The following is a 5,619-nucleotide window of genomic DNA, read 5'->3' as shown; positions in this document are numbered from 1 at the left end:
CACACTCCTTCTGTCCTGAGAGAAGCCTGAACATAAAGAGGCTTTTTTACAAACTGACTCTATGTGCTAATGTTTGTTTTCTTTATAATAATACTATCCTGCTCCATACCTGAGGCAGGGGATCCGGGGAAATCTTCCTCATAGTGTTCCTCGTTGAAGATTTTGAGGATCCATCAATGTTGTTCTATGTACATCTCCTCAGCTGTGGGACAGCATGACTTCAGTTGGGCCACATTAACAACATGAAGGTCTTCTGCAGTGTCTTCCAAGACCACCTCAAAGTTCAGAGGACTAACTTTCCTGGTGACGTGATATGGACCTTTCCACCGTGGTGCAGGTTTGGCCACATCTATTCTTCCTCTGTCATTATTCTGTTCTTGTCTTTGTCTGGCTTTTCCCAGGTTGCCAGCTCCACGTCTCTTGAACTCAGCTATCTGGTTAGCTGTAGCGTATGCAGGTGTGTCAGGATCACATAGCTGTGGGCTTAGCTCAGCATCCAAGGAGCCTTTCAGAAGACGACTGAGGTTGAGTTCTGCAGGTGTAACTCCTGTGGACTCGTTTTTCCTCCACATATGAAGCAAATCATGGCTTTCACATTCTTCTCTGACCCCATTTACACCTGGTGTTAATATGTGATCTGTATCTAGATAAGTTATCCAGATAAGAAACGGTCTGATCTTGCCTTTGCGTTCACACCTGGTTTTAAAGCGTTCTCGTTATCTTCATTGAAATCAGATCTCTGTCCTTCACCTGCGTGTGAGTAACTTGAGGTGGTGGCAAATCATCTGTCGGCCTGGTGTAGACATTCACACATATAACAGGTTTTTATCACAGTTAAAGTGAATTTAAATAAACAGAAACAGCTCAGCTCAGCTAAACAGAAGCTCAGAACTCAAAGCTGCCATGTTGGACTGAAACCTTTCAGTGTTTGAGTGTCCTGCCTGGACTTTATCTGTTATTTTTGGACTCTTTGTGTATTTTGTTCTCTTGAGTTTTCAGTGTTGCATTTATGTTGCCTGGTTTTGGTTTTCTCTGTGTTTCCCTTGTGTGTTCCTTTATTCCTCCTGTGTTTATGTGCACCTCCTCTCACCTGCCTTGCATCACCCTTGTTAGCCCAGTGTCTTCCCCAGTTTATCTGCTCCCAGTGTCTTCCCCAGTTTATCTGCTCCCAGTGTCTTCCCCAGTTTATCTGCTCCCAGTCTGCCAGTGTGTTGTGTCACCTGTTGTCTGTTTACTTTAGTTCCTGTTTTATTTTGAAATATTTTCTCCTTGGGTCTTGTCACCTTTACTTCCTGTGTTTGATTACCTCATGTGTTTCACCTGTGTCTCGTTTCCCTCACCTGTGCACCCTGTGCATTTATAGTCCAGTTTTCAGTTCGGTCTTTGTCGAGTCGTCTGCTTTCGTACTGCGTTTATGTCCTGCATTTATTCTATGTTTGTTCCTGTGTCTCAGTGTCTCCTGTAACTGTTTTGAATTATTTAATTAAATATTTCTGCATCTGATCCTGCCTGCCACCATCTGCATTTGGGTCCACCTGCTCCACTCACACCTTCTTGACATAGAGTTCATAAAATCAAACCTGAAACAAACTGAAAGTCCAAACAGCAGCGAGATGAAGAACAGACAGAAGACGTGTTACAGTTTCCTTCTGCTTAAATATTATTTATCTGTTCACAAACAGAACGCAGAGATCCTCTCTGCTCTGATGAATCACAACAAACTACTGAGAGAAAATATTAAATTACAAATATCTGATGATCTAAAGTTTCAGTTAAAAGATTCAAGAACAGATTTCAACTCTTCTGCATCTTTTATGTGATTTGAATAAACAGTTCAAACATCAAACTTCACAAAGTCTTCAAGTATCTTTTTAAGTTCACGTCAGATCTTTATTGTCCCGCGAGAGCCATAAAAACACCAACACAATAAGACACAACGAGACAGTAAAAGAGCTGCTAAACTCACAGAAACAGAAAAAACAGCAAAACATGAAATGAATTTCCTCTTCACTAACTGCTGAAACACTTCTGTGCATCTGGTCCAGTTTGTTGCTGCAGTAACTTCATGTGAGCAGCAGATGGCAGCAGAGAGCCTGAACACAGTTTAAACACTAACAGTAATGTATGATGTCACATCTGTGTTTCATTTCAACCTTTACATGAACAACTCTGCAGCGCTCAAAACTAACTAAGTACATTTACTCAAATACTGTATTTAAGTACAGTTTAGAGGTACTTGTACTTTACTGGAGTATTTCCATGTGATGCTACTTTCTACATGTCAGAGGGAAATATTGTACTTTCTACTCCACTACATTTATTTGACAGCTTTAGTTACTTTTCAGATGAAGATTTGACACAATGGATAATATAACAAGCTTTTAAAATACAACACATTGTTAAAGATGAAACCAGTGGTTTCCAACCTTTTTGGCTTTTGACGTCTTACAAAAAGCAGTGTGTAGTCGGGGTCACATTTCACATGTCTATGAGTTGTTAACAGCTCCACCAAATAGTGATTTTTCCCTCTAAACTTCTCACATGCTTTCATTTCAATAAATGTTCAAATGATCCAATATTTCAGCAAAAATCAAAGATTAGAGAAAAAGTCCAAAAACTGAAAACAGATTTGTGTATCAGAACTTTGTTTTTTCTTCTTTCCTCTCCCATTAATCATCTCACCACCCCTCAGATTTATCTGCTGACCCTTTGGAGGGGCCAAGCAGACACACACACACACACACACACACACTAACACTGTGTGTGTGTGTGTGTGTGTGTGTGTGTGTGTGATGGATTCCTGTCTTTGTCAATAGGCTTTAAACACACTTCGCTCTGCATCAAAACAACAGCAGCCGTGTCAGCGGTGACATTTACACACAGTGACACACCAAAGTCATAAACAATCACCAGTTACCACGGCAACACGCCACTCACTCACCTTAAAGGACGACTCCATCGATTTTCAGGTTGATTCCAGCGGTTATCATGTGGGAAGAATCTATTGGACATGTGAAGACCAAGCGGCAACTTCTGAGGCTGAAAGATGAAACCAGAAGCTGCAGTTCCTCAAACGACCACTTGAGGCTCCAAAAGCGAGTCACATGTTCAATACCAACCTCACAGCAGAAACAAACATGTTTACAGCCTGGTGCAACAAACGGTTTTGGTCTCTGTAGCTAATTTCCTCTTTCATGACAACTGTACGGGGGGGGGGATTTTTTTATAACTCACCTGTTTAAATTTTATTAAGCCGTAAAGTTCTGCATAATGAAGGACATGGCTGCTATGAGTGACAGGTCCGCCAGCCGCTAGGTGGCTTGTTTCAGCTATTCAGCCCGCCTCTTTGCCCATTTTTGATTGGCCGGGAGTTAGGCAGCGTCACGCACTGCCAAGATGGCGACAGTTGATAGTTGAGCTTCAAAACCGCTCTTCAGCAACCAACGTAGTTAGCAACGGTCTCCCAGAACGCCGTCCGCCATGTTGTTCTGTCGCTGGCGACACTAAAATATCAGCAAATCTGAAAGAAAAGTAGTTTCATGATATGATGTTGGAATCAGACACTACAGAGTTTTACAGCTGTAACCGTAGCTGAATATTAATATATTATTTACAATATGGAGGACAAACCCTTCCGTAAACATGCAGCTCTCAGCGAGTCAGCAACGATCCGCATAACTCCAGCTCGCCGTTTGCATCGCTACGATGTCACCAGACCACATGAGGAAAACGTTTGTAAGTGACAACGAAGCTTCAGTGAAGAGATATAATGCTGCTCAATACTCTCGCTCTGCTGGGAAACGTCTTCACCGCCCGCCGTCATCAGGAGCGGACTGGACGGGACGCACACACACACAATGCATTCTGGTTGTCGTAGGATTCTCCATTACGACGACGGACGAAGCTGCAGCACCATTTTCAAAAATAATTGCTCTGTCAGGTGAGTCACTTCCTGTCTGGTCTGCAGAGGTCAGACGCTCCAGCTGACCTTCGCTGTGACTTTCCTCATTTCTTTATTAACGTTATTAACTTCCTTCACTTTCCTCAACTTAACATTAATCTGAGCAGCGTCACCTCATCTGCATCATCACATCAACACAACGACAGACAGAAACAACTGATTTATCACATTCGACATAAATACAGAACTTCACCATAAACTGTAAACTTTTTTATCAGTTTGTTAATTACTGACGGCAGTAAAATGATTTAAAGCGACGGAGACGTGCAGCAGGCAGACCGGTGTGGGGGATCATGTGAAGTAGAGCCAACATGGCAGATAAAAGTAGAAACAGTAGAACAGTGTTTTGCATTTTGTCTTCTTTTTTTTTTCAAACCCAGATCTGATTTTCTTGGGTTTCTGCCTGCAGGCGGGAAAACGACGACGCCATAAAGACTTTGTAGACGTGTGATGCGTTCAGTCAGACTGTCAGAGTCTGCAGGGAGAATCTGTAAATCTGCTGAATACAATAACAACATCCTGCTGCTCCTGTGGGCAACCTGGATATTAATAACAATATCTGTGATCCAGCGTGTGTGTGTGTGTGTGTGTGTGTGTGTGTGTGTGTGTGAATCCAACTGAGGATTGAGATGTTACCGGTTTAGTTTCTGCTGAGGCGGCGTTCAGCCAGTTAGTGAGTGTTGTTTACGCTTTTGTCTTCTACAGAAGGACTAATTGAATCTGTGTGTGTGTGTGTGTGTGTGTGTGTATGTATGTGTGTGTATATGTGTGTGTGTGTTCTCTACAGATAGCAGTAAAAAGTGCAGTCATTTTTTTTAATGTGTCGACTTTAAAGAGAACAGAAACTCCCTGATATACTGAAGAATTTCCATCTCTGCCCACTGAGACGCCTCCATGCAGCCTGTTTATAAACTGATATTGAAGGTGTGAATACTGCTGCACATGCTGCAAGTACAAAGTGTGAGTTTCGGGGTAGTTGTACTTTACTTGAGTATTTCCATGTGATGCTACTTTATGTCTCGGTGAGTAGCAGGAATGGACCCAAATTCTGAGACTGAAGGTGAAGCAGGTCTGAAGAAAACTCTTTGTTAGGAGTGAAGAGCAAACCGGAGTGCATGCAGGAATCTAAACAGAACAAAACAGAACCAACAAAGACTGAACAGGACTTAAAAACTAACTGGTCTAACGAGGAGATGAGGTGCAGGTGGGGAGAACTGAGGTGATGAAACAGGGGAACTCTCAATACAACCTACACTAAACTGTCCAGGAATAACCATGAACACAAACCCAAGTACACCCCAAGCTGACCGACAAAGGCCGCCCTGTAAAACCAGCACCCACTTCATAAGCAAAACCATATGACCAGAAGGGCAACAGAGGTGTAACACTGGAAACCCAAAGACCACAAAAACACAAAGAGTCCAAAAAACAAACAGAAAGTCCAGGCAGGACGTGACACTTTATACTTCCACTCCACTACATTTCAGAGGGAAATATTGTACTTTCTACTCCACTATGACAGTTTGATAGTATGAGCAGCGGTGGAGGGTTTTAGGGCAAATTTCAGCTCAGCTTTCAGATGTGAAAGGTCACAGTGGGTCTTGAGGTAAAAAAAGAAACCTCCACTTCCTGTCTCAGGCACAACATGAGCTGCAGAG

The 5,619-nt window shown here is 42.6% G+C and overlaps 1 long non-coding RNA gene across 1 annotated transcript; it reads right to left on the bottom strand.

The window, feature by feature from the left end:
• Positions 1-1,317: 1,317 nt before the first annotated feature.
• On the bottom strand, positions 1,318-5,166 carry LOC121886810. The gene is made up of 3 exons (XR_006092852.1): positions 4,949-5,166; positions 2,942-3,039; positions 1,318-2,093 (listed from the first exon to the last, which is right to left on the bottom strand). It is a non-coding gene; the product is annotated as an uncharacterized LOC121886810 (long non-coding RNA).
• Positions 5,167-5,619: the final 453 nt, after the last annotated feature.

This window comes from Thunnus maccoyii, chromosome 20 (assembly GCF_910596095.1).
Source record: "Thunnus maccoyii chromosome 20, fThuMac1.1, whole genome shotgun sequence".
NCBI lineage: Eukaryota > Metazoa > Chordata > Actinopteri > Scombriformes > Scombridae > Thunnus > Thunnus maccoyii.
This window is presented reverse-complemented; position numbering and strand designations above follow the sequence as displayed.